The sequence below is a fragment of the Hemitrygon akajei genome, chromosome 12, assembly GCF_048418815.1.
Source record: "Hemitrygon akajei chromosome 12, sHemAka1.3, whole genome shotgun sequence".
Taxonomy (NCBI): Eukaryota; Metazoa; Chordata; class Chondrichthyes; order Myliobatiformes; family Dasyatidae; genus Hemitrygon; species Hemitrygon akajei.
This window is the reverse complement of record NC_133135.1, coordinates 55,685,287-55,710,476: the sequence shown is the minus strand read 5'-3', so window position 1 is coordinate 55,710,476 and position 25,190 is coordinate 55,685,287. Positions and strand designations below refer to the sequence as shown.

The 25,190-nt window shown below is 44.6% G+C and overlaps 1 protein-coding gene across 3 annotated transcripts in view; it reads left to right on the top strand.

Moving 5' to 3' along the window:
* The window catches only part of lrrc7 (leucine rich repeat containing 7), a 584,278-nt gene that overhangs the window by 89,158 nt on the left and 469,930 nt on the right, over positions 1–25,190 (top strand). Inside the window, exon 1 of one of the 3 annotated variants that reach the window (XM_073063124.1) lies at positions 12,705–12,759. The exons of the other annotated variants lie outside the window; for them this stretch is intronic. The gene's annotated coding sequence lies outside the window, so the exon portion shown is untranslated. Of the gene's footprint in view, positions 1–12,704; positions 12,760–25,190 lie in introns of those variants that run through there. 3 annotated transcript variants of the gene reach the window in all.

Here is a 25,190-nt window from a genome sequence, read left to right as displayed (position 1 = left end):
TCGCTACCATACAGGAGGGTGCTGATAATGCATGCACTGTACACAGCAGTCTTGGTCTTTGTAGTGAGTGTCAGATTCTCCCAGACCTGTGAGGAGAGTCGAGCAAGGATCGATGCTGCTTTGCTGATTGTGGTGAACTACATATACCTGTCTGGACACGCCACCCCCGCTGACTGCTCCTGTGGCTCCTCCCACAGACCCCGGTATAAAGGCGATTGGAGACACAAACCCTTCCTCAGTCTCCAGGATGTTGTGGGATGGTCACTTGCTGCTTGTGCTTTCTTCCAGTCAATAAAAGCCTACCTTAACCCACGTCTCAGAGTTATTGATGGTGCATCAATTTTATTGGCTGGAAGTTTTAAAACATGGAAAGCATTTTACGTCCAGAAAAATTGGACATTGATCCTCAAGACTCAGAAGCAGCTCTTGCCTTTGAACTCTGGCTTGTATGCTTCCAATCGTACTTGGAACAGATTCCCGTGACTGAGCCCGCTATTATGCACAAAATCCTCCTTTCCAGGGTCAGCACGAAAGTTTACTCACTTATCAGGGACCTGCCAACCTACCAAGGGGCACTGGATGCCCTCAAAAGACAGTACCTGCGGCCGGTGAACACCGTCTACGCAACTCATCGCTTAGCGACGCGGCGGCAGCGACCTGGCGAGTCAAGCGGGCAGTTTCTCCGAGCCCTACAGACACTCGTGCGAACTTGTGACTGCGAAGGACTGATGGCCGAACAGCATGCGGAGCTCCTAGTACGAGACGCCTTCGTTACGGGGATCAGGTCAGTGTACGTGCGCCAGCAGCTGCTGGAAAATGCCGATCTTACCTTACGCTGATCGAGATGGGCGACACGCTAGAGGCTGCTCTGCACAACGCTGACACTGTCCAGCCGCGCGATTCCCCGCCGGTTCCGTGGACACTGCAGACCCCGCCACCTGCGAGCGAATCGACAACCGCTGCTGCCACTCACGAGTCCACGCAGTGTTACTTCTGCGGGCTCGAAAAGCACCCCCGAAAATGCTGCCCGGCCCGAGAAGCTACCTGCTCCAGCTGCAGAAAGAAGGGCCATTTCGCCAAGGTCTGTAAGTCTGAACCACGAGCGGGGTCGAGCAGTGCCGCGTGCGAGGCATGGGGGTGGCCATCGTGGTCACCGCCATCTTGCCTGCCCGCCTCGTGCAAGACATGGGGGTGGCCATCTTTGTCAGCGCCACCTCGCCCTGCCTCCGACCCACGGGTGCTTACCGGGCACCAGGACGGCGATTCAACTCTGACTTCCATAACCCTCGACCAAAGCGCCCCACACCAGCTTGCAAGGTCAGTGATGGACATCCTGGTGGAGGGGCACAGGACTAGCTGCCTGTTTGACACGGGCAGCACTGAGAGTTTTATTCACCCGGACGCGGTGCAACGCTGTGGACTCGTGACACACCCGGTAAGCCAGAGGGTCACCATGGCTTCTGGATCGCATTCCACAGACATCCGGGTGGGTTGTGTAGCGACATTGGTGGTGCAGGGCACAGAATATCGGGACTTTGCGCTACTGGTTATGCCTCAACTGTGCACGCCTGTGCTATTGGGGCTCGACTTCCAGAGCCACCTAAAAAGTGTGACTATGGCATATGACGGGCCCCTCCCACCACTCACTGTCAGGAATCCTCAGTTTTGTGGGACTTCGTCATATACCCCGTTACTGCACACACACACACACCGACCCGCACATCCCACCCAACACCATGCCAACAGCCGCGCTACTGACACCACTTGCAGCCTCTCCACCCTCAAGATCCCTCCCCCACCGCTGTTCGCCAACCTGACCCCCGACTGTAAACCTGTGGCAACTAAAAGCAGGAGGTACAGCGCAGGGGACAGGGCCTTCATTCAGTCAGAGGTGCAGCGGCTGCTTAGGGAGGGGATCATTGAGCCGAGCACAAGTCCTTGGAGGGCCCAGGTGGTTGTTGTTCGGACCGGGCAGAAAAATAGGATGGTCGTGGACTATAGCCAGACCATCAATAGGTTCACGCAGCTTGACGCGTACCCCCTACCCCGCATCGCGGATATGGTCAACCAGATAGCTCAGTACAAGGTGTACTCGACAATAGACCTGAAATCTGCTTATCATCAGCTCCCCATCCGCCTGGACGACAGCCCCTATACTGCCTTCGAGGCGGACGGCAGGCTCTATCACTTCCTGCGTGTCCCCTTTGGTGTCACAAATGGTGTCTCGGTCTTCCAGAGGGAAATGGACCGGATGGTGGACCAGTGCCAACTGAAGGCCACATTTCCCTATCTGGATAACATCACCATCTGTGGTCACGACTGGCCGGATCACAACGCCAACCTCCAATGATTTTTCCAAGTGGCCAAAGCCCTGAACCCTACTTATAACAGGGATAAGTGTGTCTTCGGAACCACCCGACTCGCTATCCTTGGGTATGTCGTGGAGAACGGGGTCATTGGCCCTGATCCCGACCGTATGCGCCCCCTGTTAGAACTCCCTCTTCCCACCACCCTCAGAGCCCTCAGACGGTGCCTGGGCTTCTTTTCCTATTACGCCCAATGGGTCCCCCATTACGCAGACAAGGCCCGCCCCCGGTCAAGTCTACCACATTTCCCCCCTCTGCCAAGGCCCGGGCGGCCTTCAGCCGCATTAAAGGGGACATTGCCAAAGCAATGATGCATGCGGTGGATGAGATCATTCCCTTCCAAGTAGAGAGTGATGCCTCCGATTTCGCGCTTGCCGCTACCCTCAATCAGGCAGGCAGGCCAGTAGCATTCTTTTCTCGTACCCTTCAGGCCCTGAAATTTGGCACTCTGCGGTGGAGAAAGAAGCCCAGGCCATAGTGGAAGCTATTAGGCACTGGAGGCACTATCTCGCCAGCAAAAGGTTCACCTTGCTGACTGACCAGCGCTTGGTTGCGTTCATGTTCAGCAACCAACAGCGGGGCAAAATCAAAAATGATAAAATTTTGTGGTGGAGAATAGAACTCTCCACCTACAACTATGATATCCTGTACCGGCCTGGCAGACTCAATGAGCCCCCTGATGCCCTATCCCGGGGAACGTGTGCTAGCGCACAGCTCGACCAGCTGTATGCCCTTCGTGCACATCTTTGCCATCTGGGGGTCACCCGATTTTACCATTTTGTCAAAGCCCGGAACCTGCCGTACTCCCTGGAGGACATCAGGACGATGACCAGGGACTGCCAAGTCCGCGCTGAGTGCAAACCGCACTTCTACCATCCTGAAAAGGCGCAACTTATCAAGGCCACCTGCCCCTTTGAGCGATTGAGTGTTGACTTTAAGGGTCCCCTTCCCTCCACCGACCACAATGTCTACTTTCTCAACATTATCGACGAGTACTCGCAGTTCCCCTTAGCCATCCCCTGCCCCGACACCACTGCCACGTCCGTCATAAAAGCCCTGCGCCAGCTCTTCACTCTGTTCAGATACCCCTGCTATATCCACAGTGATAGAGGGTCCTCCTTTATGAGTGACGAGCTGCGCCATTACCTGCTGGCTAGGGGCATTGCTACTAGTAGGACCACGAGTTATAATCCCCGGGGAAATGGACAGGTGGAGAGGGAGAATGCCACAGTGTGGAAGGCCACACTTTTAGCCCTTAGGTCAAAAGGGTTGCCGGTCTCTCGATGGCAGGAGGTCCTCCCCGAGACACTCCACTCCATCCACTCTCTGTTACGTACATCCACCAATGCCACCCCTCACGAACGCCTATTTTCTTTTCCCAGGAAGTCTGCCACTGGGACCACCCTACCGGCTTGGCTGACGTCCCCAGGGCCAGTGCTGCTCCGGAAACATGCGAGGAGCAATAAATACTCCCTGCTGGTCGAGAGGGTTCACCTACTACATGCGAACCCCCAGTATGTCTACGTGGTCTTACCTGATGGGCGGGAGGACACGGTCTCCGTCTGCGACCTGGTGCCCACAGGAGCAGCAGACCACTACCCCGAACACTCCACAGTAACTATGAACCCTGTACCCAAGGTGACACTGCGCACACCGAGCCCTACACAGACTCCTCACGACACTCCTATACCAGGCGCCTCGCACGCGCATATACCAGGTGCCTCGCACGCGCATGAGGGGTCACTGACGCCTAGTGGGCTGACACCTGCAGTCAGGCCGGAACCAGCACAACCTCCATCTCCGGTGCAATCACCATCGGCTCCTGTGCAATCACAGCCAGTGCTACATAGATCGCAGTGACAGATTTGACCACCTGATAGACTTAACCTGTAAATATACTTGTGAGAAACTTTGCCCCATGGGGACTCTCTTTTAAAACAAAGGGGGGGTGAATGTGGTGAACTACATATACCTGTCTGGACACGCCCCCCCCGCTGACTGCTCCTGTGGCTCCTCCCACAGACCCCTGCGGACTGCTCCTGTGGCTCCTCCCACAGACCCCAGTATAAAGGCGATTGGAGGCACAGACCCTTCCTCAGTCTCCAGGATGTTGTGTGATGGTCACTTGCTGCTTGTGCTTTCTTCCAGCCAATAAAAGCCTACCTTAACCTACATCTCAGAGTTATTGATGGTGCATCACTGATTCACCTATTGATTTCAGCATTGAGGGAGAGAATGTCGCTAATGGTCGACCCCCAAGTATGTGAACTTGTGGACCACTTCTAGATCGTAATTGTCGATGGTAATGACTGGTGTCTCCACTAAATTCTGGACAAGGATATTTGTTTTCTTTAGGCTGATGGTAAGCCTGAAGCCCTTGCATGCCTTAGAGAAGCAGTCCATGAGAGTTTGTAGTTGCTGTTTGGTGTGCGAGGTTATAGCAGCATTGTCGGCAAAGGGCATGTCATGTATTAAGATCTTCCGCACCTTTGTTCTTGCTCTCAGGCAAGCAAGGTTCAACAGCCATCCATTGACCTAGTGTGCATGTAGATGCCTTCTGTCAATGTCCCAAATGTGTGCTTCAATAGCAGAGAGAAGAAGATGCCGAATAATGTTGGGACCAACACACATCCTTGTTTGACTCCACTATGAATAGCGAAAGGTTCTGATGAGCTGCTATCGTACTGAACAGTAGCCCTCATGTCGTCATGAAATGACTTGATGATAGTTTGGAGTTTCGGGGGACAGCCGATCTTGAGGAGAATCTGAAAGAGCCCATCCCTGCTCTCAAGGTCGAATGCCTTGGTCAAGTCGATGAAAGTGGCATAGAGGGGTTTCTGTTGTTGCCTGCACTTCTCCTGGAGTTGACGGAGTGAGAAAATCATGTCTACAGTTATCCTCCTTGCGCAAAAGCCACATTGGGACTCAGGGTAGACCTGTTCTGCCAGAGTTTGTAGACATGTCAGAGCTATACGAGCAAAGACTTTGCCGACAATACTCAGGAGGGAGATACCCCTGTAGTTGTTGCAGTTGCTCCTATCACCCTTGTTCTTGTACAAAGTGATGATTTTGGAGTCATGCATATCCTGTGGTATGGCTTCTTCCTTCCAGCACTGGCAGAGGACCTCGTGTAAAGGTTGGAGGAGTGAGCTCTTGCAGTGAATCCCATCATTGCCAGGAGCTTTCCCCGGGGCCAGACTGTCAATTGCCTTGCTGACGTCCTCAACGGTCGGTATGGAGTCGAGTTCATCCATGACTGGTAGACAATCGATGGCATCAATGGCTCAGCTAACAGCACCATTTTCCCTTGAGTAGAGCTCAGAGTGGTGTTCTACCCAGTGTTCCATCTGCTTGCTTTTATTGGTGATTATTTCACCGCTGGATGACTTCAGGGGTCTTGTCTCACTCTGCGATGGGCCAAGGGCCTTCTTGATACCATCATACATCGATCTGATGTTGCCTATCACAGCTACTGTCTGAATGTCCTCACTGAGCTGGAGTCAGTAATCATTTGCGCACCGGCTTGCAGTCTTTTGCAGTTTGCTTCTAGCAGCTCAAAGTGCCTGGATTGTTTGGTCGGATGATGAGCGCCAAACACTCTGTGAGAGCTGCACGCTGGCTTCGATGACAGGAGTCATGATGTTGGACATTGCCTCAAACCAGTCACTGCTCTTTGTGGTCTTCCAAGGATAGAGAGTGCTGATTCGCAGATGGTGTCGCGAAGGTATGACCATTGTTCTGTTGCAGTATCTCCTTGTGAGGAGGTAGTCATAGCACCCTGTACTGACTTGGCAAACAGGTCAACCTTTTCTGACTGTTTCATCTTTGTTGTGTTGATGCGAGGTTTTCCAGTTTGTTTGGAGTGGTGGATTTTCTTTGAACGTAGTTTGATCTTGCAACATACTAAAGCGTGATTTGTATTGCAGTCTTGCACTGTGGTGTGAGCGGGTAATTAGTACAGAGTTGATGAAAGAGTGCCTGGTGATGATCACGTCTACTTGGTGCCAGTGTTTAGACCGTGGATGTCACCGTGAGACCTTGTACTGTGACTTCATCAGAAAGTAGGAGTTAGTTACACACAGACTGTGATAGGAGCAGAACTCCAGGAGACATTGTCCATTGTCATTTATTTTGCCAATTACAAAGTGGCCAAGACAAGACAGCCAGGAATCGTTATTGGCTCCCACTCTGGTATTGAAGTCACCAAGGAGAACGAGTTGCTCATCACTGGGAATATTCCTGACAGCAGCTTCTAATTTGTCATAGAACATGTCTTTTGCCTCAGAGGTGGAGTTCAAGGTGGTGGCATACACACTGACGAGAGATACTGGGCCATGACTGGTGTGTAGGTGTCATAAGTTGTTCTCATCCATTTTCTGGTGGCTCCACCATTTGCAACAAGGAGTTCCTAACGGCAAAACCCATTCCATGCTCGTGGGGCTCATCTTGGTTCTTTCCCTGCCAGAAAAATGTGTAGTCCCTTTCTTTTGGTGTACCTGACTCTGCCAAACGTGTTTCTTGTAGGGTAGCTATATCTACCTTGAGCCTTAGTAGCTCATTGTTGATGACTGCTGTTTCTCGTGCATCTTCGATGTCCTTGAGGTTTTGGTCAAGTCCAGTCATCAGTGTGTGGACATTCCAACATCCCAACTTGAGGGGTGTTTTCTTATTTGATTTGTTTTTTCTTGTCTGGTGCAGTAGTTACAGTCAGCTCTTCGTGGAATAATCCATGCACCCAATGAGGAAGACTGACTGTGGCGGGACAGTACCTTATTGCCTGCGGGCTACCCAAGCATTATGACTTGGAACCGGTAACTGCTGCTTCCCGTGTTTGTCCGACGCTATAAAGCAAAGCTGGAGTGGCCTCGGCGCAAGCCAGGGCAGAGTTGATATGGAGATCTGTTTTATGCCCATGCAGTGTGACCCCCTCTCCATGCTGATGACAGGTCCAAAGGAACGATGGAAGTCGATACAGTTTGGTGCCAGCAGCATCGCAGGAGTTGCCGTGTTGCAGGAGTTGAAAGATTGCAGCGACTGGGCTTGTATACACTTAGAAGGATGAGAGGGGATCTGATTGAAACATGTAAGATTATTAAAGGATTGGACACGCTAGAGGCAGGAAACATGCTCCCGATGTTGGGGGAGTCCAGAACCAGAGGCCACAGTTTAAGAATAAGGGGTAGGCCATTTAGAATGGGGTTGAGGAAAAACTTTTTCACCCAGAGAGTTGTGGATCTATGGAATGGTCTGCCTCAGAAAGCAGTGGAGGCCAATTCTCTGGATGCTTTCAAGAAAGAGTTAGATGGAGCTCTTAAAGATAGCAGAGTCAAGGGATATGGGGAGAAGGCAGGAATGGGGTACTGATTGTGGATGATCAGCCATGATCACAGTGAATAGTGGTGCTGACTCGAAGGGCCGAATGACCTACTCCTGCACCTATTGTCTATTGTGCCGGTGCTGGGTACAGCAGTCAGCCGCCTTTGGGACTTTGACTCCAGATTTTTCCTCGGGGTTTACTCCCAAAGCCTTTCCTGTGAGTGGGTATAGCTACAAGGCAGTGAAGGTTTGAAATTGGAGCTTTCCCTCTCCTAGAGAGCTACCATCCGTGGTTAATGAGCCCCATCTGCCAGGAGCTATTGGTTTTAAGGTGCCAGTGGCCCGCCTTTGCCCCTTCTCCTGTCAGTGAGAACAGCTCCGCTGGGCATAAGAACTATGCCACATGTGAAGGCCAGGAGTTGGACTTGGTTGTCAGAGGCTGTTTGAGACGCACGCCATGAAGAGCATTTATTTAGCAGTGGGAGCTCATCCCCACCACCACCCTTCAGCTATGACTACCTTTGGAACCTTCAAAACTGTAGCGAATAGGTTATTGGTTCTATGGAATTAACGTATCCATTAAATATTTTAATATTAGTTTTTCTGATATTACCTTGACAAAATTATTATTTATTTGTTCTAAGCCCATGGTACTCCTTCCTCTATGTGCTTAGTGAGAATGGTGTGGCACTGTAGCAGGGTGGTTAGTGACCTGGGTTCCATTCCTCTGCTGTCTGCATAGTGCTTCATATTCTCCCCGTCGCCATGTGGCTTTCCTCCAAGTGTTTTGATTTCCTTCCATAGTCCAAAGACGTATGGGTTAGTAGTTTAATATGTCACGCAGGTGTAAATGGGTTCTACAGGCTCACTGGGCTGGAAAAGCATGTTACCATGCTGTCTCTCTAAATAAGTATTTTAAAAATCTGTTTCATTTCTTTTCCATGCTCCATACATTTTTCCTGTATGAATTTGCGCATTAAATTCTATTAATTTTTACTTTAGTTACTTTAGCATATTTAGAGAAGCTAAGGTAATCTTGTGATTGTGTGCAATGAAGAACAACTTAAATCACAGGAACATTGGAATGCAGTCAAAATTATGGAAAAGTAATATTGACACTTGGTGAGAATGGTAATTTGCAAAAAAAATAGGCATGCTTGTCTTGGGGATGGAGAGACTGCGTTAGCTACAAAAGGTCTCTTTATACTTGGAAACATTTATACCTGCTTATAATAATGACTTCCTGTGGTTCTTGTTAAAAACCAGCTGCTGTCCTTGGATGCCATATGCCATGACTCTTCACTGAGAAACGGAGAATGAGCAGTGTGTTACAATACTGAAAGTCCAGCTTGATAGCTTTGCTGTTTTCATAGTGGGGCAGGGGAAATGCAATCTATCCTTTGACTGATCTAGCCCAGGAGCAAGTTCCATTGACCTGCAAACTGCTTCTCACCACGTGATTTCTAATTGGATGTAAGACAAAGTACTGTTCTCTAGGGTGGGCTGACAACCCATAAACTCTGCAGGGTGTTCCATGTCACTTACTATTTTTCTTGCTTCGCCACCTCTTTCTCTCCTTTCTGGATCAGATATCTGGGGCATTGTGGTGAACGTGTGTGACAGAATAGCAGAAAGACACAGGCCAAAGGCAAAATTTTCCAGCAGAGAGCTAATACGGCGAATGTGCAATTTGTGCAAACTCTATGTAGAAAGGTCTTGTTGTATAGTGCTCCTGTATCTGATTATTGTCTCTTGTCGTGGCATGCAGCTATCCAAATCCAGAAGATCAACAGTATGAAATTTGCATTGGTGTGACTATTGAGTACTCTGGACTCAACTGGCCAGAAGAATTGCATGTGGCCATATTATACCCTTGATTACAGCCATGGAGTCAGAATCATCAGGATTTTTGCCCACTTGGATGCATAGAGTCTACACTCCATGCATGGTAAGACTCTTGGTAGTGTGGCGGATCAGAGGGATCTTGGGGTCTGAGTCCATAGGACACTCAAAGCAACTGCACAGGTTTACTCTGTGGTTAAGAAGGCATACGGTGTATTGGCCTTCATCAATCATGGGATTGAGTTTAGGAGCCAAGAGGTAATGTTGCAGCTATATCAGACCCTGGTCTGACCCCACTTGGAGTACTGTGCTCAGTTCTGGTTGCCTCACTACAGGAAGGGCGTGGAAACCATAGAAAGGGTGCAGAGGAGATTTACAAGGATGTTGCCTGGATTGGAGAGCATGCCTTATGAGAATAGGTTGAGTGAACTTGGCCTTTTCTCCTTGGAGCGACGGAGGACGAGAGGTGACCTGATAGAGGTGTACAAGATAATGAGAGGCATTGATCGCGTGGATAGTCAGAGGCTTTTCCCCAGGGCTGAATTGGCTAGCACGAGAGGGTATATTTTGAAGGTGCCTGGAAGTAGGTACAGAAGAGATGTCAGGGGTAAGTTTTTTTATGCAGAGAGTGGTGATGGGCTGCAGATGGCGGTGGTGGAGGCGGATACAAAAGGGTCTTTTAAGAGACTCCTGGGTGGCTACATGGAGCTTAGAAAAATAGAGGGCTATGGGTAAAGCCTAGGTAGTTCTAAGGTAGGGACATATTTGGCACAGCTTTGTGGGCTGAAGGGCTTGCATTGTGCTGTAGGTTTTCTATGTTTCAATGAGTCATACAGCATGAAAATGTGCCCTTCAGCCCACCAAGTCCATGCCAGCCAAATGCCCAACCATTTGCCTGCATTTGGCTTACATCCTTCTGAACCTTTCCTATCCAAGTACATATCCAACAGTCTTAACTGTGTTGTACCTGCCTTACCCTTGAACGTGGCAGTTCATTCCATATACCTACCACCGTTAATGTGCTTTTAAAAAAAAACTACAATGGACATTAACAAAATGGAGAAGATAACAGCATCTGTTAGTCATAAGTTGGAACAATTTGATTCACACTCGGGGGCGGTGGGGGGGAGAATGGTTTAACTACATAATACCTCATAGGCCTGATTTTTATCCTCTCAAATCAATGAATATGTTTTTAAAAAAAATCACTTCCCAATTGTACATAGTTTTCTCCTTTTGCTTGTTCTTTCTTTTCCTCTCTTTTCTGTAAGTGTATACCTCAGATAAATATTATATGGAGATTTGTGACTATATGATGTATATGTACGATATCTGAAATACACCTTATGGAAATGTTTGTTTGATCATGAACTTCAATAAAAAATAAATTACCAAAAAAAATCCCATCAAGTTACTTTTAAATCTTTCTCCACTTACCTTAAATGTCACTCTGCTAGTTCTTGATTTCCCAACTCCGGATGAAGACTGAATTCATTCATCCTATCTCTGTTCTTCATGACCATCTCTCTGTGTCCTTTGCTCCAGTCAAAAGAAGTAATTGCCTATCAAACCTCCACCTATAAATCAGTTCCTCAAGTCCTGACAGCATCTTTGTAAATCTTTTCAGCACTTTCCAGTTTAATAATGTTTACTATAGCATAGCAACGAAAACTGAACATAATACTACCAAGAAACAAACAAGAGAAAATCTGCAGATGTTGGAAATCAAAGTAATACACGCAAAATGTTGGAGGAACTCAGCAGGCCAGACAACATCTATGGAAAAGATGTTTCGAACCGAGATCCTTCATCAGGATGGATGAAGGGCCTCAGCCTGAAATGTCAGCTATTCCACTCTTTTCCATAGATGCTGCCTGGCCTGTTAAATCCTCTAGCATTTTATGTATAATACTACCAAGTGCTGCCTCACCAATATCTTGTACAACTGCAATATAACCTGCCAACTTCCATACTCAATGTCCTGACGGTTGAAAGCCAGCATGCTACTAGGGAACCAGATCCTTCCCGTTTACTGTGAAAGTCTTGTATTGATTCAACTTAACAGAATGCAATATGTCACATGTTGAATTAAGCTCCATTTCTTGTTTCCCTGCCCACTTACCCGGATGATCAAGATTCCTTTGAAATTCCTGATAACCATCTTCATTAACCACACTACCTTTTTTAGTGTTAACTGCATACTTAATAAACATATCTTGGACATAGTCATCCAAATCTTTAGCAGAGATGACAACCAACTGTGGGCTCAGCACAGATCATTGAGGCACACCACCAGACATGAGCCTTCAATTCAAGAAACAGCCTTCTATCATTACCCTTTGCTTCCTACCATCAGCCAATTGTGCATCCAGTTAGTCAGTTCTCCCTGGATTCCATGCAATCCAACCTTCTAGAGTCACCTATCATGTGGACTCTTATCAAAGGCCTAATTGAAGTCCATGTAGACTATGCACAAAGCCCTGTTGACTACCCCTAGTCAACCCCTGGCTTTCTAGATGCATGTATATCTTATCCCTCAGAATCATTTCCAGTAACTTACCTACCCACAATATTCAGCTTGCTGGCCAATATTTCCCAATGTTTTCTTCTTAAATAACAGCACAACATTTACTCTACTCCAGTTTTCCAGTACCTCACCCATGGCTAACAATGATGCAAATCATTGTCAGGTCTCCCACAATGTTGTTAGATATAGCTGGTCGGGACCAGAGATTTACCTACCTTCAGCACTAGAAATTCTGTAGATGCTGGCAGTCTTGAACAGCACACATAAAATGTTGGAAGTCATTATGGAAGAGGATAAACAGTCGCTATTTCAGACAGAGACTCTTCATTGTGTGTGTGTTGTCTACCTTTATACATTTTAAGACACCCAGCACCACCTTTACTGTCATGTTGACTTAATTGTGTCCACCTTAAGTACAAGTTATTTTTACAACCTTACCTGGAATCCCTTTTTTACATGTAATATTTCTGCTTGAAGTACTTGATAAATTTACTGAATAAAATTTTGGTTAGATAATATTTTTGTTTTGACTGTTAGAATGTTATTTTCAAGTATTGATAAAGTGCAAGGCTGAACTATTGATAGTATGACGGTGCTGCTGTAGGCTCCAAAACCAGGGGGAGCTACTGCTCAGTACGTGTATTTCACTGACACCAAATGACACTCTGCATATTGGACTAAAGGGGGATAAAAAATTGCTACAAAATAGTAAGTCATCTTTTATCTGATTAGAAATTATGTGGTGAAGATTTTTCCTTGAAGCCACGAACATTAAAGGGAATCAGTTTGTAAATATGAAATGACTGTAAAGTGATCTTCAGTTTCTAGGTGCAGAATAATAATCAGCCTGTGCTGGTCTTACAGTGCTGTAAGGCTTTAACAACAGCAGTTGATTTTGATGCTTGAAAATTATCCTGGCGGTGCATTTCAAGATTGTTTTATAATCCTCAAACACACAAGGAAAGCCTATAAGTACTACTTAGAAATGTTCCTATGTAAATAAAAGAGTAGACATGACTGTGAGTACCTATGGGCAATTGGATGTAATGAAGTTTATATAATGTATGCCATCATTCATAGAGTTAGTAGCATATGACAAGAGAGTTGGATTAGATTGGCAACATTTTATGTATTTTTGTGTAAATGACCCTTATTGTTTGTACTCATGATACAATCAATAAAATAGATTTAAGATTTCAAAAAAGGAAATTCATCTTTTTAGATTGTGGGATGAAAAATTTGGAAGCATTAATGATTTTTAAAATGTTTAACTCCATGGGTTCTGTCAAAACCAGTAAGATTATGTTTATAGAATGTAAAGGGCTGCATTGCAGAGAAGTGAGGACTAACAGATCCCTCAATGCTTTTCGTGTTGATCAGAGATTCTTGTTTCCATGCCAACATACTGTAAGTGAAGAAGCATGCAGTACTGCAGTTTAATCCTTATGGTGAAATCTGTCAGTAACGAATATTGTTACACCCATTAATAGTTTGAAATGCATACTTGCTTGATAAGTATACCGCCAGTTCCCTTTCCTTCTCGCTGAACCCCCCACCCCCAACCCTTGGATTTTTCCCCCCCATCCTTCATGAGCGATACTGACTCATGCCAGAGAATGGTTCTCTGGAAAGTGCCTTAATGGTTTCATTGCAAATTTGTGTTTTTTTTTGTAGTGTGTATTTTGTGGAGGTCTAAAGGCTTTGATATTTCTTTTAGAAGACATTAAAGCTGACCCTGTCCAGACTTCAAGCAACATTCAAATATTCTTGAAGCAGCACTCTGAAGTGCCAGTTTTTTTCATTAATGGGATATGGTTGCCACTAGTGTGACTAGTTATGATGCAAGTTGAGAAGGGAATGATCACAAGCCATGACAGACAGTAAAGATCCTCATATATATCTCTGCTTGGTGGGACATTTCATCATTTTGACTTGAGCATCTTTGAAGGAATTCCAAGTTGCCTAAACAAAGGTAGTAACTTGGAAATGATGGCCTTGCCTTCTAGAAGGTCTCGGATGTGGGTGAGAGGTGCTTCTGAAAAAAAACTATGTTGGCAAATTACTACAGTGCACATATAGGGCAAAGATAAAAGGCAAGTGTACTTAAATGTTGGGTGTCTAGCACTAATCAAGTAACAGCCCAGGATTTGTGTTTTGTAGCCCAGGCATACCTGCTTTGCTGTTTCTGGGGAATTGTTCTTTTGTGCTCTTCATTTTATTTTTGATTTAATTTTAATGGATGGAGCATTTCTTACCCAGCTCCAATTCTTTTTATTTATTTATTTATTTATTTATTTGAAGCACTGCATGCTGTTTAAGTAGCAAAGGATCAGTGCTTCATTTCCAATTTGGGATAGTATGCAAAATAGTACGCAGGTGGTGGTGTTCCACTTTACCTGTGGTTTCTTTCTTATCTTTGATGGTAGAGGAAGTAGCTTACGGAAGCAATTGTCCAGATTGCTAGCATTATTAGGAATAAAGACATAAAATCAATTGCTTATAAACAGATGAGCTAGTTTGTCCTGGATGGGGATCATGCTGTTTCAGTGTTTTTAGAGTTGAATTCATGCAGACAAAAGAAGTATTCATCATGTTCCTGATTGTGTTTTGTAGTTGGTGGAAAGGCTTTGGGGAGACTAGAGGTGAGTCACTTGCCGCAGGATCAAAGTTCAAAGTACTTGTATTATCAGAGTGTGAATATCATTTATAACCTTGAGATTCTTCTCTCTGCAAGCAGACACAAAACAAAGAAACACAACAGAATCCATGAGAAACTCCACATGACAAAGACGGTCAAACATCCGATCTGTGAAAAAGAACAAATCATGCAAACAATTAAAAAAAAAAAGTAAAATAAATACACAGGACATGGACTGCATAGCCACCAAGGGTGAGTCCACAGCTATGGAGCCAGTTCAGCTCTGAGGCGAAATGCAAACCCAATGGCTGCAGGCAACTCAGTTCAGTAAAGCATCATGGAGTACTGAGCTGAACCAGTTTGTCCTTTGGCCTTGATGCCTTCATCTTTTTAATCTGGCCCAGCACTTAAATTGGTTAAACTTTGGCTCATTTTCTGCTCTCGGGCCTGGTCCCATCACTTCAGATCCGGCCTGAAGTCCACTCCAGCAATGACTGCCATGGCTATAACTGCATTCTCAAGAGCTCAGTTCGCCGAATCCGTCAGGGTATCGCAGGATGTTCAGATGGTTCCAAAGCACAACTTCAAAGGAAAATTACAGGCTGCAGATTGCAGTAATTGTGGAACAGAAGTGCAGTATATTGCGGAGAAAAGTTAGTTTTGTCAGCTGCTCTCTTGCCGTATGTTGTCAGCACCATCCTGGGCCTCTGTCCAATTCTGAACACAAGTGATTCTGAAGGTGCTGGAAATCCAGAGCAACACATGAAGTGCTAGAGGAACTCAGCAGGTCAGGCAGCATCTATGGAGGGGAATAAACAGTTGAGTCGGTGGTGAGGAAGGCAAATGCCATGTTAGCATTCATTTCAAGACGTCTAGAATACAAGATCAAAGATGTGATGCTGATGCTTTATAAGGCACTTCCTCACCTTGAGTATTGTGAACAGTTTTGGGCCCCTCATCTTAGAAAAGATGTGCTGGCAGTGGAGAGGGTCCAGTGGAGTTCATAAGGATGATTCCAGGAATGAAAGGGTTATCATACAAGGAACGTTTGATGGGTCTAGGTCTGTATTCACTGGAATTCAGAAGGATGAGTGAGGATCTCATTGAAACCTTTTGAATGTTGAAAGGCCTAGACAGAGTAGATGTGGAAAGGTGTTTCCCATTATGGGAGAGTCTAGGACAAGAGGGCACAGCCTCAGGACAGAGGGGCACCCTTTCAAAACAGATACAGAGAAATTTATTTAGCCAAATGGTGGTGAATTTGTGGAATTTGTTGCCAAGTGCAGCTCTGGAGGCCAGGTCATTGGGTGTATTTAAGGCAGAGATTGATAGGTTCTTATTTGGATATGGCATCAAAGGTTATGGGGAGAAGGCCAGGAACTGGGGTTAAGGAGGAGAAAAAAAAAAAGGATCAGACATGATTGAATGGTGGAGCAGACTCGATGGGCCAGATGGCCTACTTCTGCTCCTATGTCTTATGATGTCCAGTGTTTAATCCCTCTGTAGATGCTGGCTGTCATGCTGAGTTCCTCCAGCATTTTGTGTGTAGCTCTGTCCTAATTGTGCAGGTACTGAATTTTTTCACTGGTCCTGTTGAGTTTGTGGTCAGCGTCAAACTCTTGGGTTTTAATGCATGGAAGCTTAGTAAAAGTATTGTCAATGAATGTCAGGAAGTTTGTTACTCCTGTAGGAGATGGTCAGTACCACTCACCTGAGTGACATGAGTGTAACTTACTAATTATCTGCCCCTGTCTGAATGTTGTTTAGGTGTTGTTGCATGAGGCAAACACAGCTTAATTTTCTGAGTTGTTATGAATAGAACTGAATATTAGCCATTCATTTATCCATCCCAAAGTCAAGGTAGCAAAGGAAGGATTCCACAGACATTGGAAAGTAGGTATGCTCTCAAAGTGGAAATCGTAAATCCTGGGCTGCTTCTATATTGATATTTCTGAACCTACTGTGCAGGGAGACAAAGCAAGGAAATCCCCCTGAGGAAGACCTGCAGTGTGCCCTAAGGCCAGGAGGATCAACTTTCAAGGCATGTTCTTTTGTTTAAAGTATTTCTCCATCCATTGTAGTGTTTTCTTCTTGATGCCCATTATTTTTACCAGAGCTCTTTGATTCCGCACTCAGTCAAAGGTTTAGATGTCAAGAGAAGTCATATTCTATTCACCCCCATTTCACATCTAATTCTTTAGTTCTTGTTTGGACGAGGAATGGAGTAGTCCTATGTGAAGCCCGGAGTGGATATTGGTAACATTACTGGGACAATATGGCTGGTGTATTCCAGTTAGGATATTTTTCCAGGACCTTTTGCTTTCTCTAATGTTCTTGATAAGTAAATTGAATTAGCTGAACACTGATTTTGGTGATGATAAAGATCTTCAGATGAAGCTGAGATAGAATACACATTAATTAGGAGGAAATTTGCTCCCATTTACAGTATGTCATTTTCTGAAATGAGACCGCTGGATCATTGTCAGAGAATTTTTTTAGTGGTTAATGAGAAAATAATCACAGTGTTAAACTTTACCACCACTCTTTCTAGCCACCAAATTGCAATTGAGTTTTGGACAAATTTTTATAAATTATTTATTCTTGGACTGAGTGTTTTTGGCAAGATTAGCCTGCAGTGCATTTTCATTGTTCCTGAGCTAGCAGGCTAATTCATTGAACGTAGTGTTTTGATAAATTCCTTTACATCTAGGAGTTGACATTGGTTAAGGATGAAGATCTACTGGAGTTTCATACGACAAAGGTTGCCCTGTCTCATTTACAGTACATTAGTGAATCATATGGATTCTTTGAACTAAAGAACTTCACAATCACATTTTATATTAATAGTAGATTTTAATTTCAAAGTTTGAGTGATTAAAATTGGAGATTATTCATTAAGTTCTTGCTGGCATAAATGCAGAGTCTAACTATCCTGCTTTATCCAGTGTTCTTGGAAGTTTGCCTTTTTAAATCAATGCTTGTCTTTGTTTCCACTAGTGTAAGATTCAACGTTCTGGGTCATTATCATTATTGTCATTAAATAAAGTTAAGAGTGACACAGTAGCATACCTAGAGCCACTGTCTCACAGGCCCAGTGACCCATGTTTAGTCCTGACCTCTGGGATTGTTAGTTTATATTTGTATTTTCTTCCTGTGGCCACGTGTTTTCCCTTTGGGTGCTCTGGTTTCTCCCATATCCCAAAAGTGTGGTTGGTTTATTGACCTTTGTAAATTGCCTTCAGATGATTGAATGGTGGAGTCTGTGAGGAGAGTTGATGAGAATGTGGGGAGAATAAATAGAGCAGGATTGGTGTTTAAAATAAAAGAAAGGATGCTTAATGGCCAGCATGGACTTTCTGTATCAAAATGCCTATTTTTGTGCTGTATTCTGTGTGACTCAGACTCTTCCTTTGTAGATTTACCCCAAACGTGAAATCTGTATCCTTTTGTATTATGTAATTAGCTGATGAAAATAACCTTCCTTTGTCAACTTGGCTTAACTTTGTACACCTTGTAATACATCCCCTCACTGCCTCCTTTGCTTCAATAAGAACCCAGCAGCTAAAAATTTAATCCTCCGGTCAATAAGTCTCATTCCTCATAAATTTCCTCAGTACCTTCTCACGAACCTTCATACCCTTCCTAAAGTGTGGTGATCAGAACTAAACATAAAACTCATCCTCTTGCTGTGGATTAACAAAATCTTCACAAAATGTCTCAACTAGGTCTTTTCCTCAATGCCTCAATTTATAGAGCCCAAATTCCCATGAGAGTTGTTAATGATTCTCTTGCTGTGTCACACCACCTTCAAAGAATCTGTACATAACAGATCCTACAGATGCTGGAAATCCAGAGTTATTCACCCAAAATGCTGAAGGAACTCGGCAGCATCCATGGAAAGGAATGAACGGTTGACATTTCAGAGACCCTTCATCAGGACTGAAAAGGAAAGGAGAAGAAGCCAAAATAAGAATTTGAGGGGAGGGGAAGGATTACAAGCTAGAAGGTAGAACAGGTGGGTGAGGAAGGAGGTATGAAATGAGAAGCTGGGAGGTCATAGGTGGAAAGGGTCAAGGGCTGAAGAAGAGTGAAACTGACAGGAGAGGCTATTGGGCTATGGAAGCAAGGGAGAAAGGGCACCAGTGGGAGGGGATAAGCAGGTAAGACGAGAAGAGGTAGGAGGAGACAGAGTGGGGAATGGAAGAAGAGGGAAGGGACAAGGGGGAAAGTTACTAAGTTAGAGAAATTGATGTTCATGCCATCAGGTTGGAGGCCACCCAAATGGAATATGAGATGTTGCTCCTCCTACCTGAGAGTGGCCTGACCATAGACCTTCCCACATGTTGGAATAGGAATGGGGTTTGGAATTAAAATGGCTGGCCTCTGGTAAATCCTACTTTTTTGCAAATATAGAGAGAAGGTGCTCATCGAGGTGTTACCCAATCTATGTCAAATCCTACCAATGTAGAAGAGGACGCATTAGGAACACCAGATACAGAAGATGACTCCAACAGATTTGCTTCGGCTGGATTTGCTTAGGTTTAGGGCCCTAAGTGGTGGTGTGGGAGGAGGTGAAGGGGGTGGTTTGGTGCTACTTCTGCTTGCAGGGATAAGTGCCAGGAGAAGATTAGTGAGGAGGGAAGAATGGGAAAAGGATTTGCGGAGAGAGTGAGGTTGGGGGGAAGAAAAGATGAACTTGGTGGTAGGATCCTGCTGAAGATGGCAGAAGTTGCAGCAAATAATGTGCTGGAAATCTATGTATGCTGATTTCTCTTGGTTACCTGCAATCTCCCAAGTGCCAACTGAATTTTCACTAAATTATCCTTTCTAATGTTTTTTTCACACCATTGCTGCTAAAATGGGAATTTACCAAAACTGTAGATACTGGAAGTCTTAAATAAATACAGAAAATGCTAAAAGATCTTAGCAGGTTGAGTGAAACCTGTGGAAAGGGAAACAGTTAACATTTCAGGTTGAAGGGCTTTTATCGGAACTGAGAAAGAGGGAATCGAGTGTTAAGCTGACTAGACTGTACTTACTAAGGAAGTTTGCACATTTCTTCTTAAACAAGGGTGTCACACTTGCACCTTGTTAATCATTTGGCCCATTCCTCTTGGGAAGATTAGAAATCCATTTGTTATTTTCAACTCCAGTTCCCCTTGCAAACTGGAGTGCAAGCCTTCCAGACAGAGTGACTTGTATACTCTATGCATAGCCAATTTCTCCTTCATGTCCTGATTTTCAATTTCCATCCCATTCATTACTTCAAACATTATCTGCTAATGATGCAGCCTCCTCCACATTGATGAAACCCATCGTAAAATGTGGGAATGGTTCGTCGAGCGCATCCACTACACCTGGTCCTTGGCCTTCACTTGTGCCATGATCAGGCCACCCTCAGGATGAAGGGACAACACCTTGTATTCCATCTGGGTAGCCTCCAACCTGATGACATGAATATCGATTTCTCTTTCCAGTAGAAATTTATTTCCCTCTCTGTTCCCTCTTCTATTCCCCACTGTGGCCTCTTAATTCTTCTCACCTGCCTATCAACCCCACCTGGGTCCCTGCCTCCCTCCCTCTCGTCTATGGTCCACTCTCCTCTCCTAACAGAATCCTTCCTCTGCAGCCCTTCATTTTTCCTACCCACCTGACTTCATCTATCACCTAGCTACCATCCTTCCACTGCCCCAACTTCTTCATTTTGTCATCTTCCCCCTTTCTAGTCCTGAAGCAGGATCTCAGTCTGAAAAATCGACTTCATTTCCATGGTGCTGCCTGACCTGCTGAAGTCCTCCAGCATTTTGTGTGTGTTGCTTTGGATTTCCAGCATCTGCTGAATTTCTTGTGTTTATTATCTACTTCTGGTGATATTGTGTAAGCACTTTCTTAACTCTTTAACACCAGGTATAGTTTTTTTTTAAAGAAAAAAGCAAAATATTGGAGGAACTCAATTGGCTGAGCAGCATTTATTTATTTTTCAGCCCAGAACAGGCTCTTCAGGGCCAAAAAGCAGTTCAGCAGCCCAACTATTTAATGCTAGTCTACTCACAGGACCAGAAGACACAGGAGCTGAATTAGGCCATTATTTCATCATAGCTGATCCCGGATCTCATTCAACCCCACATACCTGCCCTCTCACCATATCCCTTGATGCCCTGACCAATCAAGAATCCATGAGCTGGTACATCTTTGGACTGTGGGAGGAAACGGGAACTCCTGGAGGAAACCCATGCACTCATGGGAAGGATGTACAAACTTTTTACAGGGAAGTGGAGCTCACTGCTCCACTCTGCCCTGAAGTAAGGGTTTGTGGACAGACTCTCTTTGCATACATCAGTTCAGAACACTGTTTGCTTGTGTTTATTGTTTGCATGATTTGTTGTTTTTTCTCTCTGCACATTGGGTGTTTGGTCTTTTTTTTAGCGAGCTTTTTTGGGTTTCTTTTTGTGGCTGCCTGTTGGGAGATGAATCTCATGGTTGTATTAAGTATACATACTTTAATAAATGTGCTTTGATCTCTGATATACATTTTGGGTATTATTTTACCTTCCCTCTTCATATACAAGGAGGAGGGCTTGCTTCCATTACTCTCCTCTTCATAAGAATCTATTGCGATTATGCTTGGCAATATCCAATATCTCCTTCCTATATGGTGTTCATGGCAAAGTGGCTACAACATGATAGAACACAACACACTCTCAATATCTGCAGGATATCTTGTGTTTGTACAAAGTTTGTACTTGAACCAGGTAAGATTGCCTAGAATGTCATGTCTCTATTACGTAAGCCAAAAGAAAAGGTTTTTATTCTACCCAAATGATTATAAATATCCAGAAAGCTGTAGATATCAATAAGGTACCACTGTAGCAATCATGCCTTCATTTTAACCAAGTAGACTGGGCTCCAGGGCTGCTGTCTGTAAAACTTATGAAATTCACCTGTCCAGCAAAGGGAGAGAATACAGAAAAGTCCCAAAGAAGGGTTTTGGCCTGAAACATCAACTGTTTATGTCAATGGATGTTGCTTGACCTGCTGAGTTCCTCCAGCATTCTGTATGTGTGTTGCTTTGGATTTCCAGCATCTGCAGAATTTCTCGTATTTAAATGAGGGAACTGCTCATTTCCCTGGATTCTACTTGAGAATAGGAAGGCCTGACTTTCCCTATTAGGGTATCTGTGGTTAAGGTGAATTTCTGTGGAAATCAGTGAGAGGTTGCCTTTGCCAAACAAGCAGAAAACTACAACACTGTTAGGCACAGATTTGATTTGACCATCTACCTTTTTGATTTTTACTTAGCCATGGTTGAATGAGTAGGTTTCTCAGGTTTTCCCCTGACCTAGCCTTTAAGTTCCCATTAACTTGCTGAAGTAGGTTCTAGTTTGTTTAAAAGTTGTATTTTATTCAAGAGACCAAAGCACTTTCTTCTTCTGATAGTGTCATGAAAGATCAATCTTCACACACATACTGGATCTGAGAGAAAGAGGAAACTCCTGCTGTTCAGGATGCTCAACTTGCTGTCTGTTGCTTTGCCATCTCTCAACTTTTTAAGGGGCTTGTGGGGATTCTTTCATTAGGAAATCACGAGATTCCACTACCAGTGGAAGCCATTCAGAACCAATTTTCATAGATTTGTATTTATTCTGCTTTATTGGCAGAGTGGGGAAGGGAGAAACTGAATTCGCTCCCAAAATTGATTGTGATGTTGTAGTCAGGGAGCTTTTGATGATTATCCATATGGGATGCCCGGGCAAGTCTTCCACCCTTTTGGTGCAAATGATGGCTTTATTCAGCAAGAACTCTACTACCTGGTTGTTTCTTTTAATTGCAACTTTTGTCTGCCTTTCTATAAAAATAGATTGCAGAGTAAATTGTTCATGAAAGCAAAATGGTTAGAAGGTACCTGAGATGAATACTCCTTTTATATTGGCGCTTAAAAAATTTGAAGGTAATCAACTTGGTTTAATGTAACCAACTTATTTAAAGTCTTTGGAGAAATAACATGCTGTGGGTGAAGGGGAACTGGTGGATATACTATTCGAGGATTTCTAGAAGGCATCTGATAAGGTACCACATCAGATGTTATTGCAGAAGATGAAGATAAGACAAAACTTTATTTATCCTGAAGAAAATTATTGTTGCAAGGTTGCTCAGTCAGAAATATATACTTTAAAATCCAAAATGGGAGCATTTAGGTATGAAAAAGAATACAAAATGTGCATTAACAAGTAAAAGTGCAAAATGCAGGTGTGTAATATAATGTTATATTTGAATATTTAGGTTGAGTCGTAGAGCCACAGGGAGAAAGGATCTCCTGTGGTGTTCAGTGGTGTACCCCGGTGAAACCAGTCTGTTACGGAAGGTGCTCCTCTGTTTGTCCAGTATGTCATGGAAGGGGTAAAAGGGATTGTCCATAATGCTCCGTAGCTTCTGCAGCATCCTTCTCTCAGTCAACCACCATGGAATCCTGTTCCACCCCCAGAGCAGAACCAGCCTTCCTGATGAGCTTATCGATCTTCTTGCTGTCAACTGTTCTCACCCTGCTGCCCCAGCAGACTACAGTGTAGAATAGACTGCTGGCATAGTACTGCAGACGTTGAATGACCGGAATCTGCTCAGGAAATACAGTCGGCTTTGTCCCTGAATTTTTAGTTCAGTCCGGTTTATTGTCCAGGTGAGTTCTCAGGTATTTGTAGACCAAATCCGTTCCCTTGATGGAGATGGGAATTTCACCTTCGTCAAGTCCACCACCAACTCCTTTGTCTCAGTGATGTTGAGCTGCAGGTGATTCAGCCCACACCATTCAACAAAGTTGTCCAACACTCTTCTGTATTCAGCCTCTTGAACCTAGCTTTGGCCTGTCCCCTAAAACCCTCACTAATTTTTATTGATGCACCGTAGAAGGCATTCTTCTAGGGTGCATCACAAGCTGGTATGGAAGTTGTCCTGTCCAAGACTGGGAGAAGCTGCAGAAGATCGTGAACATAGCCCAGCACATCACATAAACCAATCTTCCATCCTTGGACTCACTTTTCACCGCACGCTGTCGGAGCAGTGCTGCCAGGATAATCAAGGACACGACCCACCCAGCCAACATACTTTTTATCCCTCTTCCCTCTGGGAGAAGGTTCAGGAGCTTGAAGATTCGTACGGCCAGATTTGGGAACAGCTTCTTTCCAACTGTGATAAGAGTGCTGAACGGATCCTGACCCGGATCTGGGCCGTACCTTCCAAATATCTGGACCTGGCTTGCACTACCTTACTTTCCCTTTTCTATTTTCTAATTATGATTTATAATTGAAACTCTTATTATATTTACTTCGATTTGTACTCCAGGGAGCGTGAAGCGCAGAATCAAATATCGCCGTGATGATTGTACGCTCTAGTATCAATTGTTTGGTGACGATAAAGTAAAGTAGCAGATACAGCCACAACTGCTGAATTGTCCGAAAATGTCTGCAGGTTTCAGGACTCAGAGTTGTATCTGAAGTCTGAGGTGTGGACAGCGAACAGGAAGGGGGGCAGTATAGTTCCCTGTGCTGCTAACCACAGGATCTGATACACAGCTCTGCAATCTCACTCATTTGTGGTGTAGGAGGTAGTGTACAGATGTTTAGAGAAGGTACTGTAAGTTGGCTAACAAGACAGTAGGTGTTTTAATAGGTCTTTTTCCAGAAGGCAAGATCTAATGAGTACAACTGGGGCCTCAACTTTTTACATTTTTTTAATACTGTAGATATAGATTGGGTACTGAAGGGTACAATTACCACATTTGCCTCTGATATATACATTCATAAGTGGCTTGGATGAAAATGTGGATGGGCCGGTTAGTAAGTCTGCAGGTTTAAAAAAAAGATTGGTGGTGTTGTGGATTATGTAAAAGATTAGTAAAGGATACAGTGGGATGTAGATGTGGGTGGAGAAATGGCAGATGGAGTTTAATCCCGCCAAGTGTGAAGAGTTGCATGTTGAGAGATCAAATGTAAAGTTAATCTTAAAAGAGTTGATATACAGAGGGATCTTGGGATCCAGGTCCATTGCTCCCTGAAAGAAGCTGCATAGGTTGATAGGATCACATCCTTTCTCATTAATGCAGCTTTGAGTTCAAAAGTTAGGAAGTTTGTTGCAGCTTTATAAAACTCTGGTTACGCTGGATCTGAAGTATTGCATTCAATTCTGGTTGTTCCTTTGAAAGGATGTAAAGGCTTTGGAGAGGGCACAAAAGAGGTTTACCTGAATTCTTCATGGATCAGTGGACATAAGAAGAGGTTAAACAATCTTGGGCTCTTTTCAATGGACTGGCGGAAGATGAGTGGGGACCTGATAGAAGTTTATTAGATTACGAGAGGCATGGACGCAGCAGACAACCAGTATCTTTTTTCCCATGTCTAAATCCCTAATATGAGAGTACATGCATTTAAGGGGAGAGGAGGAAAGTTCAAAGCTGATATGCGGGTAAGATTTTTCTTTATACATTGGGTGCCTAGAATGAGCTTGGGGT